Below are 15070 nucleotides of genomic sequence, written 5' to 3' on the forward strand. Positions count from 1 at the left end.
TTCCTCTTTAAATGTAACAATGTGTCACCGTCAGTACCAAAGCACCCTTGGATGAAGTTCTGATTAGTCAGAACACTTTGCCATCTCTCTAGATACATAAAAGCTGAAGTGTATTAATCATTCATGTCAAAGGTGCAACAGCCTGAAGTACCAGGCAGCAATGTCTTATGTCTATGCTTGAAAACCTTGGGACCTTTGAAAGTCTCCCATCACTGTCCATTGGCTTTACACTGAGCTGAAATATTGATTACCTTTCATATGTGCATTTCCATCATAAACATACCAATAACCAGTGAGCTGCTTGTCAGAACCCTCTTAAACTGTATTATTTCTAGACTGTGAATTGCTGCCATATAGGATTCATTTCTAGTTTAATTGGGTTAGCATCAACATGATGAGCTTAATTTTTTGGTAAATTATTGAAGTGCAGAGAAAAAAAAAGAGAGAAAAGGGGAGTTTGGATATTCTTTGTCATTCAACAGCATTTCATTTTTCATGTCAGTAAGGACACAAGATAAAGGAGAGCACATTTGTTGACACTCTCATCATTACCCAGAGCTCATGGTCTGCTGAAAGAGACAGAGAGAAAGAAGGAGGAGAAGGTCGTTGCCGTGTTTGCTTCTGTCTCCCCAGCTGTGGACAAATATCTTTTTAGCATGCATGGTGCTTCCTTGACCTCTTTGCATTTGTGTAGACTCTGTATCTTTTTGCATGAATTGTTTTTTTTGTTTTTCTGTGCTTTTGTTTCACTTTGACCAGTTTACTGGGGATTGGACGCCCTCCCCGCCATGAAAACTTTTGTATGTTGTGTGGGTTATGAAAAGATCCCAAGTGGTTGGACAAAAAAGGGGGTTGCTGAAAGATTCATAGAACCTTCGTTCAACAGGCGTTTCCATGGCAACACAACAGTCTCTGGTTAAAAGAACCAAAGGCCTCAATGCACACGCAGTTCCACCGCCTCAAAGACCCTTTGATTTTTGTATACACAGAGAAACGCATGCACACATACGGGCGCCTGTTTTTTTTGTGCATTTTTGTTGCGTCGTAAAAATTTTGTGTGTTTATTTCGTATACCCCTCTTGGAAATCATTTTAATCACATTATTTCTTTGCAATAAACACTTGACTTGATTTTTAACAACTCAGAGGCAAACATTGTTTTCCTCATTTGAATGCGGAAAATGAGTTTAGACAGATTTACATGGTGTTACACAACTGATTAGAAGTAATTACTTCAATATGGGCTATTTGGGCAAACTTGGGAAAATTGAGTTTAAAATGATGATCCACAAATTTGTCCTCCTTCACACACACACACATACAAAAGAAATCCCTCCATCATGTGGGTGATTTGTTTAAATCTAAGCAGTGGGACTGTGTGGAGGCTAGCTGCTCTTTTTGGACATATTTGAGCAGAGGGACGTGTTTCATTCATTTTCCTTTATGACGATGACATGATCCTTTTTCATCCTATCTTCAAATTCCCCCTTGCTATCCAAACTGACTGAGGCAGCAAGCCGTCCACCCACGGTGTAACGTTCCCTTATTTCATAAATAAGGCATCCTCCTAAGTGAAGCGATTTTGTGCACAAGTAAGACAAGGAAGAGCCATTATTTTGGCATCTCATCACCTGCAGCTAAGATTTAGGTGAGGTCTCTCTGCATCTCTATCAAACATGCATAGACAGACAAGGGGGGCACACTCAGAGCCATATCTGCTTACAGAGTGTGCATCCTGAATAATAAAGCTAAAGCTAAATATGTCTCTGCCCTGTGAGATCAGCCAATGAAATACTTAATGAAGTAATAAGATGCTCTACATTATTCAAAAGTGAGGAGTCCAGATGGAATTAAGTGAACTCTGAAATGGACTATCTTCCCACATACGTAGATGCTCTTAGATACAGTGTATGTTAATTGTTTTGATGTTGATGTCGTGTACAGGCAGTGCTTTGGCTATTAAAGGAATAAAAGGCAGGGGTTTCCTAAAAACTAAATAAAGAAAAAAAATCTATAGATTCTTAAAAAATTCATGCCTGAAGGTGGATGGAGGTGTGTTTATCTGCAGAGATCCCACCCTCCTGTCTGTACTTTCTTGCTTGGGGCATTTCTCAGTTTTAAACTTTATTCAGTAGGTTTGCAGGCCCAAGCTTATAACAGCATGCAGCATGTGAGGCTGGAACTTTATAGAAAACAAACAGTGACCACCTAACATCTCCATCATAGTCTCTTGCTCCAGCTCTGTGTTTCACATTTGTATTACGTCTTGCAGGTCTGTGTGCTGTTTGACTGCCAGCTGAGCTGACGTACATAGTGTACGTAGTGTGCACTTCTTGTAAACTGTAAATTACAAGAGGACATCAGTTGTATTTACAACCATTTTCAGTCTAATCCTCATATCTGACTATTTTCATCAGAACACTGATCTATGAATCACTGAAGTATAAAAATGATGGTCATAAAATCAAGGGAAGTGTTGTGTCTACACATGACAGACAACTTGATTTGTTCCAATTTCTTTATTTAAATCTACATAAATGCCACAGATAACACAGAGTGATGGGCATAAAATAGTATTTTTGCACCAGGAAAAGCTATGAGCCGTAAGTGCTAAGAGTTGTACTAAATTAGGGACAAAGTAGACTGAAAATCAGTGGCAACAGGAGTAATGAAACCAAATCTTAAAATTTTGGTTCACACCTCTGACATTATGTAGATAGAAGGACAAGAGAGAGGTATAACAGTGAGGGTCTACAGTCATCTGTAAAACGAGGGAAGCTCTGTCATGGTTTGGGGCTGCATTTTAGCCAGTGATACTGGGGATCCTTTCAAAATTTATGGAATTATAAAAGCAAAAAAGTAACATCAGATTTTGATCGACCATACAGCACCATCTGGAAAGCATTTGATTGGCAACAGCTTCATTTTCAGCATGGCAATGATCCCAAACACACTGCCAATGTAATAAAAACATACCTGTATGTATGTAAGTTGATGCATCTTTCACTAAATAGGTGAACCTATATCACATTTTCTGAGCAACATATTAAGAAAAGGAGGGGTCAAGACTTTTGCACAGCACTGTAACAGGCATGACTCCTGTTACACCTGTAGCGCGTTGTCTGTACTTATTAAACAGTCATGAAGCAGCTAGATTTGATTTATTTGTCTCTTAATCTCTCCACCCCGATTCGCACTGGAGAGATTAAGAGATTACAGAACTCCCGCTGGGCGTGTGTATGTGTGTGTTGTGTATGCCTGTGTGTTCCTTTGCCTGTGTGCGTGGGCGGGGCATCCTGTGTTGGACCTGTCAGTCAGAGCTTTTATTTCAGTTTTCAGTTTTTCAGTGCTTACACACCTACATGATCGATATGATTGATATGTTTATATCTACATATATTCAGGAGTATCGATCATCTCTGGCCTCTCATCTTTTCAACCCACATCTATCTCTTTTTATACAATTAGACGTGCCTTTTATGTGGCAATGAGTCTGTAATGTGTGGAAGTATCAGGTTCATCTACCTACTGTTTTATACATATGGATATTTAAAACAAAAGAGTTCATCTGTAACTGCTTCCGTGCTTTTTAAGGGATTGATTAAACAATCCAATATTAAATTCCCAGTAATAATCAGTGCAGGCCCTTTTTATTTTTCTCATCTACTAAGCTGACACAAATGTCTCTGTTTTTTCATCATCACATTTCCAATAATGGTTAAACAGCCTTTTATTTCTGAGTGTGCTTGCTGTACAGAAACTTTGCTTCACTGAAGTGGAGAGGGATGATGACGTTAAAGCAGAAGGACACGTCAAGCGTAATCACAACTTCAAGAGAAAATAACACAAAAGCTCAAGGATATAAGAAGTGACAACACGCTCCTCGAACTTCTTTGTGTCAGACGTGAGAATGAGTTCTTTTATGTGTATGAAAAGCAGGTATGTCACAAAGGGCCTAGAAGAAAGTTTAGGCTTGCAGAGACCCCTGCTGTCCTCTCCCAAACATTGCAGCTTCATTCTTTCTGTACTGCATTGAGATGATGTTGACTGGCACACACTGGTAATATGTTTTCATGGAGGTCACTGCTTAAAACAAACAATGGAATTTGAATGGAATTTGAATGAAAACAACGGAATTAACATGAAAACAACAGAATTTGAATGAAAACGACATAATTTGAATGAAAACGACAGAATTTGATCGAAAACAACAGAATTTGAATGAAAACAATGGAAGTTTAAAACAAACAAAAGAATTAAAATGAAAACAACGGAATTAGAATGTACAGAACAGAATTTGAATGAAAGCAGTGGCGTGTCCAGCGGGGTGGCCTGGGGGGGCACAGGCCACCCTCCAACCAGACTGGCCACCACAGGTGCCACCCCAAAGGCAAAACAATAAAATTCAATCAAATATCAAATGTACGATTATGTTTTCACGGTGAAGCTCAGATATCCGAGAGTAAGTGAATGCAGCATCGGCTTCTGCGCTATGCCCATCACGTTAGCAAAGGTAGGAGAGCCAAGCACGAAAGACGGCACTGCAGGAAACAATTTTTCGGTGAAAGAAAATGAGGACAGAATAAATGTCCCGGTAAGTAATATTAAGTTTGTTGAGTTTAGTAAACTTCGGTGAAATTAGAATACCAAAGAAAAAATAACACTTAAAGAATTATTGCAGCCGTCGAATATTTCAGACAGTATGCTACTGAGGGCAGCTAACATAAGAGTTATGAGTTATAAGATATAATCTAAGTCGTAACATTGCTGTATGGAGCTGCAGATTTGGTTGCAGGTTAACATAGCTGGACTGGCCATCGGGCATACCGGGCATATGCCCGGTGACTTATTTTTTATTTTTTTTTGTAATGGCGTGAACAATGAGAGGTGGTGGATTGGCCAGATGCAGGTCGATGTGTAAAAATAACTCAGTTGTTTGGTGGTGGCTATGGCGGGGCTTCCACAGAGGCCAGCAGGTGGATGAGGGAAGGGGAGGCAGGAGGAGAGCCCCGAGGCAGCCACCAGTCCGAGTGTCAGGTGAACTGAACTTCAGGTAAGAAGTTATGACCTGCAGTCTATCTGGGTCAGATATAAACCAAGTTTAGGTGGAGTTTATTTTCGTTGTGCTGACTTTTTACCCTCAGTTGCAATAACTCGTACTGCGTTCTAGCCAGCTTGACAGAGTTTTTATACAGTTGGGTGGGTGCTATGATGTTACTGATAGTGAACTTTATTTTATTCATAAGGTTAGTTAGTAGAGTTGCCAACGGCTCCTTAAAAAAATGGAATGGTCCCTCATTCAGAGAAAATATTACACGTTTCGTATTGAGCTGAGAAGGAACACAGTTTTTCCCGGACTTTCGCTATAATGAAAAAAAGACACAAAGCTGGAGTTATTCTGTCGTTACGCTGCACAGCTGCCTCTTCTTCTCTCATTCTCTCCCCCTGCCTCTCCTGTTGCTACTTCAATCATGAAACTGATCAATGATCAGCTGATTGGCTTTTCTCTCTTGTTTATTTATCGCCCACTTTGCGCCAGAAAGAGGAAACCAGCAGATGTTGCGCTAAACAACAGCAGCACGCTTAAGCTTGATCAGCTGTTGTTAGAATTTATTTAATATTAATTTCTAGTATCAGCTGATGTTTGCTGGAGCCACAGCTGTAAAACCTGCTGGTCATGATATCGGTTTGGTTATGTGGTGAGAGGGAAACATGAAGATGAAACCAGGAGATGTCCTTACTGAATCATCAGAGCTGAACAGGTGATGGAGAAACAGGTTTACCTTTTAGGTCACATGAATGAGTTGAAGGAAAGTTATGAACTGTTTCTGAGAGACAAATAACACCAGGATCCTTTTTTATGTAGCTGACAGCTGGTAACTGTGCAGGGGCGGGTCTAGCAAAGTGTTGCCAGGGGGCCAGGTAGGGCATTAACAGGGAAAGGTGGGGCACAAAGAAATACTTTTCTTTCTTATTCTCATTTAAAATACCTAGCTTTTATTAAATAATTATCTAAATCTTACAACCAAAGTTTTTATCTGACGTAAAATGTATAGAAATCATACATATACCAACAAGACAGTGTACATCACTGTCACAACAGCATTTGTTTTCAGTCAAAGTCTTTATGGCTTTAATACCTGGTGGGCCGGTCTGTAGTCAAAATGCCCGATTTTCTGTCCCAGTCCAGCCCTGCAGGTTAATCCGGTTGTTCAGTGATGACGCGACGAATCCTACTTCCGGGCCTAAAGTAGTCTGCGTTTAATATGGCTTTTGTGTTGTTAACATGTTTAATGTTATGTATTTTCTTCTATTTGATCTCAAAAAGCTCCTAAAACAGTCAGTGATCCCTGTTGACCTCCCTCGGCTTTTATTACCACTAATCATTTATTTAAGCTCAGTTTTTAAAACCTTAGGATGTAACTACAGCCCAGCCCATGCAGCAGTATATGAATGACTAACCTCGTATTGTGGATGGATTATCTCAGTTGTTCTCCTGGCTGAAGTTTGGTCCTTTTACAGCATCCTGCCATGCGATTACATTTGTTCCTGACCACCGAGAACACTCACGTTAACTTTTATCGAGTGGAAAAAAAGTTAGCTTGTTTATATTATGCTAACATAGCTGTGTCGCTAGCGGTCACGTAGCACATCATTATATACCAGCTAGCCAAACTTCAGTAACCCTACAAACATCACTGCTGTTTAGTTTTCTGTCTTCGTTTATGCTGGAAGTGACAGCAGAGCTGTACGTTTTAATTTGTTTCCAAAACCCTGCAGTCAGGACATGCTATATTGTATTTAGATAGAAGCTAGCGAGCTAACTCCCTGCTAACTTCTAACTCCGTTAAATGTCATAAATTCCGTTTTCATGGATGGCTGGATGTTAAACTCAATTGTTACACCTGGTAGAGCAGAACGCTGATCATTTTATTAAAGATGAAAGACTTTAGACAGTTTTTCAACTCTCAGTAATGCCATAGTGATCTTTTGATATATGGACCTGCAGCGGAGTTTAGACCCAGACACGGCTAGTGACGTCAGACTGAACAATCGGATACTGGCAGTGTCACCATGCCAGCTGACTGTATTTCATCATCAGCCAGTGTTGTTCTTGATCAATATTACCAAAGTTTACCACAAGGCAGCATAGAAAGTATTTACTTCCTTTCAGGTTTTATTCAAATGTTAGTCTTTTCAGTTGTTTCCCCACTTTCTTCCTGTTTCAAAATCAAACACCAGTTTGTGAGAAGATTATCTTCTTTTTTTAACAGGCAGATAAAGTTTTACATTGGAACTGGCTAATTTGTCAATTGTTTGTTACAAATGTTCATATTTTAATATTCAAAAATGTTTTTGCCCAAAACATATGTGCACTATATGTCAGTAAAAATACTATGCAAATATTGCTGTCCTTGAATGCTGAGTAAACACTGACAAAGCACTGATTGTATCTCTTGTACTTTATCAACGCAGTATCTAAAAACTGTGCACCATAGTGGTTAAAATCTCATTCTAATAAGAGTTAAAAGCGCATTCGGTTATTAGGTTTATAGGATTATTGAATTGTGGTTAACGGTTGGTAGAATTTTTTTTAAACATTATCTGCCAATTACATCTGCCACCCTTCTCCAAATCTGTGCCCCTACCTGGCCCCCCCAACAAAGATTTTCTAAACACGCCACTGAATGAAAGCAACAGAATTCTAAAACAAACAATAGAATTTGAATAAAAAGAGTAGAATTATAATGAAAACAACAGAATTTGAATGAAAACAACGGAATTAGAATGAAATGAATAGAATTAGAATGAAAACAACGGAAATTGATCAAAAACAAAAGAATTTGCAAGAAAACAACAGAATTACAATGAAAACAACAGAATTTGAATGAAAACAACAGAATTTGAGAACAAACAATGGAATTTGAATGAAAACAACAGAATTTGAATGAAAACAACAGAATTTGAATGAAAACGACGGAATTAGAATGAAAACGACGGAATTAGAATGAAAACAACGGAATTTGAAAACAATGGAATTTGAAAACAACGGAATTTGAATGAAAACAACAGAATTTGAATGAAAACAACAGAATTTGAGAACAAACAATGGAATTTGAATGAAAATGACGGAATTTGAGAACAAACAATGGAATTTGAATGAAAACAACAGAATTTGAATGAAAACAACAGAATTAACATGAAAACAACAGAATTTGAATGAAAACGACGGAATTAGAATGAAAACGACGGAATTTGAGAACAAACAATGGAATTTGAATGAAAACAACTGGGGCCTGTTCTTCGTACGTCGCTTACTACATCCAAGATCAAATGACACATCCAAGACCAAACCATCGCGCTAACCGTGAGCTCGCTAATCCGGTTCCCCGAACACACCTGCTGTTGACGATTAGTACAGCTGGACGCAGGAATGTGACATCACTGGGTGTCGTAAAAGGGGCTACGCATCGATAGTAGAAACATTGATCGGCAACCCGCTGATTGGTCGGCGAAAATGTCGAAGGGGCGTGCTCGGTATTTTCCGGCAGCAGAGCAAGAACTCATGAGTGAGGGATTTCAGGAGTTTCAGAGTTTAATTAAAACGCAAGAGAACACTGCAAAGGCTGCAAAAGCAAGGAGAGAGGGCTGGCAGAAAGTTGCTGACAAATCAAACTCGTAGGTAATTTAATAATAATAATAATAATGGATTGGATTTATATAGCGCTTTCCAAGGCACCCAAAGCGCTTTACGATACCACTATTCATTCACTCCCACATTCACACACTGGTGGAGGCAGCTACGGTTGTAGCCAGGCTGCCATATCGCGCCATCGGCCCCTCTGGCCAACACCAGTAGGCGGTAGGGTAGATCTATCATATGACACTATATTGTCCAATATCATATGGCATTATATTATATTATAATATGTTATATTATATCCCCTTTCACATTAGAGCCACAACAGGACCCACAAGAACATGGGAACAAGTAAAAGTGGAATACAGGAGTATTCTACAGAATGGTAATATTTATCTCTTAGATTGCTTTGCGTCTCTTGGCAAGGTAATACTGGCCTGTAATACTCTGTTAGTTTGTTCATAACAGCAACCAAGAAAAGGGCAGAGGAAAAAAAGACAGGTGGTGGTCCTGCACCCCCTCGTCAACAAGTTGGTTAAGTAAATAATACCCTCACGGGAATATCGATATCTCTCTATGAGCACACTGTCGCGCTGAGCTAAAGGATCCTGTCTATCCCGCAATATACGCTGAATTCTGAGGACTCTCCTTATCAATCTTGCACCTTCCGCAATGGGTTGGTCGCGTATACGGACAGGACATGGCTGCGACAGGCTTCCCAAATCCACCTTCGCTTTTATAGCCGTGGTCTCTCATCTTGATTACACGAAGTAATTTACAATTACTACTCTGAAATATGAATTACATCTGTAATAATCACATACATGTAATAGAATGTTAATAGTTCATTTCCCTTTTTTAGGAAATGACCTGTATGTATCTGTGTGACATCAATAAAAGGATCAGGTGCTGCATTATCTTTAGTTACATTGATGTTATTTATTTATGGTGAAACAGTGGTAAAATATCGCTGTTGCTTTCGTATAAATGAAGCGGACATACCTGCGTGGCCGCGATCTAATCCTGTTTACATAAAGTAAACCTGCTCCCGAGCAGGTTTACGCTTACGGCTCTGTTGCTATGACAGCAAGTCCCGGATGAGCTTCGGGGAACCGAACGATCCAGGATCACGCGAAATTGTCAACAATCTAATCCAGCTAACTTACTTAGCGAGGTACGAAGAACAGGCCCCAGAATTTGAATGCAAACAACAGAATTAACATGAAAACAACAATATTTGAATGAAAACGACGGAATTAGAATGAAAACAACGGAATTTGAAAACAACGGAATTTGAAAACAACGGAATTTGAAAACAACGGAATTTGAATGAAAACAACGGAATTAGAATGAACAGAACAGAATTTGAATGAAAACAACAGAATTTGAATCAAAATGACGGAATTTGAATGAAAACGACGGAATTTGAATGAAAACAACAGAATTTGAGAACAAACAATGGAATTTGAATGAAAACGACCGAATTTGAATGATGTTACGTTTCGGTGTTGTCAGTGTTTTGTTTTTGCGTGACTGTCATGTGTTTCCTGTTTTACTTTGAAGGTCTGTTATCTTAGTGTGTTCAGTTTACGTTTCCTTGTCTCGTCAGGTCTAATTTGCCCCAGCTGTGTTTCTCTCCTGTGGTCCATTCCCTGATTGCTCCTTCTATGTATTTAAGCCCTGTGTGTCAGTTGGTCATGGTCGCGATCTCCCCCGTGTTGTAAATAGTTTGGTGTTTTGTTGTAAATAAATAGTCTGTTGTAAATAGCTGTGAATGGGTTTGTTAATATTTTCGTTTGAGACACCTTCGTTTTGGGATTTTGGTGGAGAGCTTTAGTTTTTTTTCTCGTGTGTTTTTTTTTTTTTTTTTTATTTTCATACGTTGCACGCCGGTTGCCTAGGCCGGGGTGTAACATATGGGGGCTCGTCCGGGATTGCCTTCGCTGGGGGGTCCGAGGACCGCCCCAGCCTTTGTCGTCTGCTGGAGGGTCCGAGGGACCGCTCCAGCCTTCGTCCGCCTTCGCTGGAGGGTCCGAGGCACCGCTCCAGCCTGCATCTGCCTTCGCTTCAGCCATCCGCCTTCGCTGGAGGGTCTGAGGGGCTGCTCCAGCCTTCATCTGCCTCTGCTGGAGGGTCTGGGGGGACCGCACCAGCCTTCGTCGTCTGCTGGAGGGTCCGTGGGACCGCTCCAGCCTCCATCAGCTTCGTCTGCCTTCATCCGCCTTCGCTGGGGGGAGGGTCCGTGGGACCGCCCCAGCCTTTGTCGTCTGCTGGAGGGTCCGTGGGACCGCTCCAGCCTTCGTCCGCTTTCGCTGGAGGATCCGAGGCACCGCTTCAGCCTTCGTTTGTCTTCGCTGGAGGGTCCGTGGGACCGCTCCAGACTTCATCCGTCTTCGCTGGAGGGTCCGAGGCACCGCTTCAGCCTTCGTTTGTCTTTGCTGGAGGGTCCGAGGCACCGCTTCAGCCTTCGTTTGTCTTTGCTGGAGGGTCCGAGGCACCGCTCCAGCCTTCGTCTGCCTTCACTGGAGGGTCCGTGGGACCGCTCCAGACTTCATCCGTCTTCGCTGGAGGGTCCGAGGCACCGCTCCAGCCTTCGTCTGCCTTCGCTGGAGGGTCCGAGGGACCGCTCCAGCCTTCGTCGCCTGCTGGAGGGTCCGGGGGACCGCTCCAGCCTCCACCAGCCTTGATCCAAGATGGCGCCGGTGCGTGTGGCTTGCCGTCTATCACTGCCAGTGTTATGTTTGTTTGTTTTGATTTTATTGACTATTGTAATAAATGCCAACTCTCTCTTGGTGTATGATCGCCTAACCCTACTGGATCTCCGACCTTCTGTCAAAGGGTGGGCAAAGTGGAACCAAGCTGAACATAAAACTTTGCCCCCGCTAATATCAGAGATCCCGGCTCACCTGTGCCGTGTTCCAGATCCACCACTCCGGCAAAAGTGCCGTCGCCGGGGTCGAAGGGCTGGCTTCCTGGTGAAGCTGAAAGCTTCTTTAAGGTATTCTCTTAAGCCCTTGTCCAGAAAACAAGGAGTGGTGCCAAACTTCTGTTTCTCTCGGCGATCGTTGGAACCTGTCTGTGCCTGGCTGGTACCTGTCATCGGCCTAGATGGGATGTCCCGAAAACCCTGCTCTCCTCGCCCCCGCCGACGTGGTGTGAATCTGCGGAACCTGCGGCCTCTGTGTCGGGCTTCTAGGACGGCTAGCGACGGGGATCCGCTGCTTACCGCCAGGATTGGCCTGGTAAATGCTAGGTCCCTAGCGAACAAAACGTTTATCCTGAAGGATTTTTTCACATCCCGAGGACTGGATTTTCTTTGTGTGTGCGAGACGTGGCTGAGCGCCGGTGAGTGCAGCATCTTCTCGGATCTTCTACCCGGCGATTGCTGCTATTTTAATTCCCCACGTATGTTGGGCCGAGGAGGAGGAATAGCTACGATCTTTAAAAGTCATTTTAAATGTAAGCAGCTATCAACCCCGTCATTCACCAGCTTTGAACTGTTTGTGTTTGAGCTGGGCTGCTCTCACACAGTGTTGTGTGCGGTGGTTTACCGGCCTCCAAAATACAATAAGGACTTTGTGAGTGACTTTGCTGACTTCTTGGCTGAATTCATGCCAAAATATGATCGTGTTCTTATTGCTGGGGATTTTAATATTCACGTGTGTTGTCCTGACATGCCCATGGCGAAGGGCTTTTTAAACCTTATTGATTCGTTTAATCTGGTGCAATGTGTGACAGGTCCCACACATGAACGTGGACACACGCTTGATCTTGTTTTATCTCATGGTTTTTCTGTTTTTAACATAGAGATTTGTGATGCTGTGTTTTCTGACCACAGTCCTGTGTTGTTTGAAGTTCCTCTTGCCTGTGCCTCAGTTAAAACTCGCGCTGCTGCTCAGCGCTGTCGTGTTTTTAACTCCTCCACTGCTGAACACTTTTCAACAGTCTTTGACCAGATCTGTAAGATCCCGGATTTTTTATGCAGCCAGACTGAGGAACTGAGCTCATGGTTTTATTCTACCTGTCAGACTGCTTTGGACACTGTGGCTCCATTAAAATCCAGACTGCCTAAAACTAAATCTGAGCCCTGGCTGAACGACTTGACCCGAGCTGTCAGACGCGACTGCCGTCGAGCTGAGCGCAAGTGGAAAAAGGACAAACTACAAGTGTCATTCCAGATGCTGAAGGACTGTTGGCGTCGATATCAAAGAACTGTAAAAGATGCCAAAAGAAAACACTTATCTGACATTATTTTGTCAAACTGCCACAACCCACGTGTTTTATTTAATACTATTAACTCTGTTCTTAATGCACCATATACTGACTGTATTGAGCCCTCATCAGAAGCCTGTGAAAATTTTTTACACTTTTTTATCGAGAAGGTCTCCTCCACAAGGGCTCAAATCTCTCCTCATGCTCACGACCTCTCAGTCTCTGTTTCCTGCTCTGCTGTCTTTGACAGGTTTGAGCCTGTGACTCTATCCTTTTTAAAGGAGACTGTTGGTCATCTTAAGCCTGCAGGGTCTCCAAATGATGCTGTCCCTCCTCGACTTTTAAAAGAGGTGTTACCTACAGTTGGTCCTTTGGTGCTTGAGCTGGTAAACCATAGTCTGATGTCAGGTGTTGTCCCTAAAGATTTTAAACATGCAGTAGTCAAACCCCTGATTAAAAAACCTGCTCCTGATCCTATGGTTCTTGCAAATTACAGGCCTATCTCCAAACTACCTTTTCTTTCCAAAATTCTTGAAAAGGTAGTTTACAACAAAATAATGGCCTTCCTGGAAAAGCAAAATGTTTTAGAGGTTTTCCAATCTGAATCAGCCCTTTTAAAAGCCCTTTTAAAAGTTTTTAATGACATATTTTTAGCAACTGATGCTGGGGACTGTGTTGTTCTTGTGCTTTTAGATTTGACAGCTGCGTTTGATACCGTGGATCATGCCATTTTATTCTCTCGTTTGGAGCACTGGGTGGGCATTAGGGGCACAGCACTGGAGTGGTTCAGGTCCTACTTGACGGGGCGAACTTTTTGTGTCAGCCTTGGTGACTATGCGTCGTCCTCCGCTCCCCTCTTGTGTGGTGTCCCACAGGGCTCAGTTCTAGGCCCCCTCCTCTTCTCTTTATATCTGCTTCCTCTTGGTTCTGTACTGAGAAAGCACGGCATTGCTTTCCACTTTTATGCTGATGACTGTCAGATCTATGTCCCTCTAAAGAAAAAAGGCAGATACCTTACACAGCCATTACTTCAGTGTCTCGATGACATTAAGGCTTGGATGTCTGTTAACTTTTTAAAATTCAATGATAAAAAGACAGAGGTGATGGTTTTTGGTAGCCCCACTGAGACCCCCAATGTGTATGTAGAATCCCTGGCACAGTATGTTAAGCCAACTGTCACAAACCTGGGGGTCAAAGTGGACTGTGATCTAAAGTTTGATAATCAAATTAAGGCCGTGGTAAAATCTAGCTTCTTTCACCTCAGGCAGCTGGCAAAAATAAAGCCAATTCTTTCACGGCAGCACTTTGAGACAGTGATCCACGCCTTTGTTAGCACTCGGCTGGATTACTGTAATGCACTTTATATAGGGGTCAGTGCATTATATATTAGTCATCTACAGAGGGTGCAAAATGCCGCAGCTCGTCTTTTAACTGGCACTCGAAAGTTTGAGCACATTTCCCCTGTTTTAGCTTCACTTCACTGGCTGCCCATTTCTTTTAGGATTCATTTTAAAATTCTTTTATTTACTTTTAAAGCTCTCCATGGCCTAGCTCCATCTTATCTCTCTGAGCTGCTACAGCCTTATACACCCACCCGCTCTCTCAGGTCAGCTGATCAGCTGCTCCTGAAGATACCCAGGACTGGGCGTAAACTTAGAGGAGATCGTGCTTTTGCTGTAGCAGCTCCCAAACGGTGGAACGAGCTTCCTTTAGAGATTAGACAGGCCACTTCTTTATCTGTTTTTAAGTCACTCTTGAAAACCCACCTCTTTACCTTGGCCTTTGACACCACGTGAGATGTTGGTTTTTTATTTTTATTTTAGTTGTTTTTAGGTGATTCGATGCTGTTTTATCTTGTTTTTGCTTTAACATAGGGCTGTTTTAATTTTATGTCTTATGTGTTTTATTTATTTAATTTGCTGTTTTTTGTTATTCTATTGTTTTAACTTATTTTCTGTACAGCACTTTGTTCCTGTGCTGGGTATTTTAAAGTGCTTTATAAATAAAATTGGATTGGATTGGATTGGATCCGCTTTTGATCAAACATTTCACTTGGGGTTACATGTTTGATTTTTGGGTGGGGGGAAATGTTACGTTTCGGTGTTGTCAGTGTTTTGTTTTTGCGTGACTGTCATGTGTTTCCTGTTTTACTTTGAAGGTCTGTTATCTTAGTGTGTTCAGTTTACGTTTCCTTGTCTCGTCAGGTCTAATTTGCCCC

The sequence above is a fragment of the Copadichromis virginalis genome, linkage group LG4, assembly GCF_057382275.1.
Source record: "Copadichromis virginalis isolate Kocher_CV1m ecotype Utaka linkage group LG4, C_Virginalis_male_GT1.1, whole genome shotgun sequence".
Lineage (NCBI taxonomy): Eukaryota > Metazoa > Chordata > Actinopteri > Cichliformes > Cichlidae > Copadichromis > Copadichromis virginalis.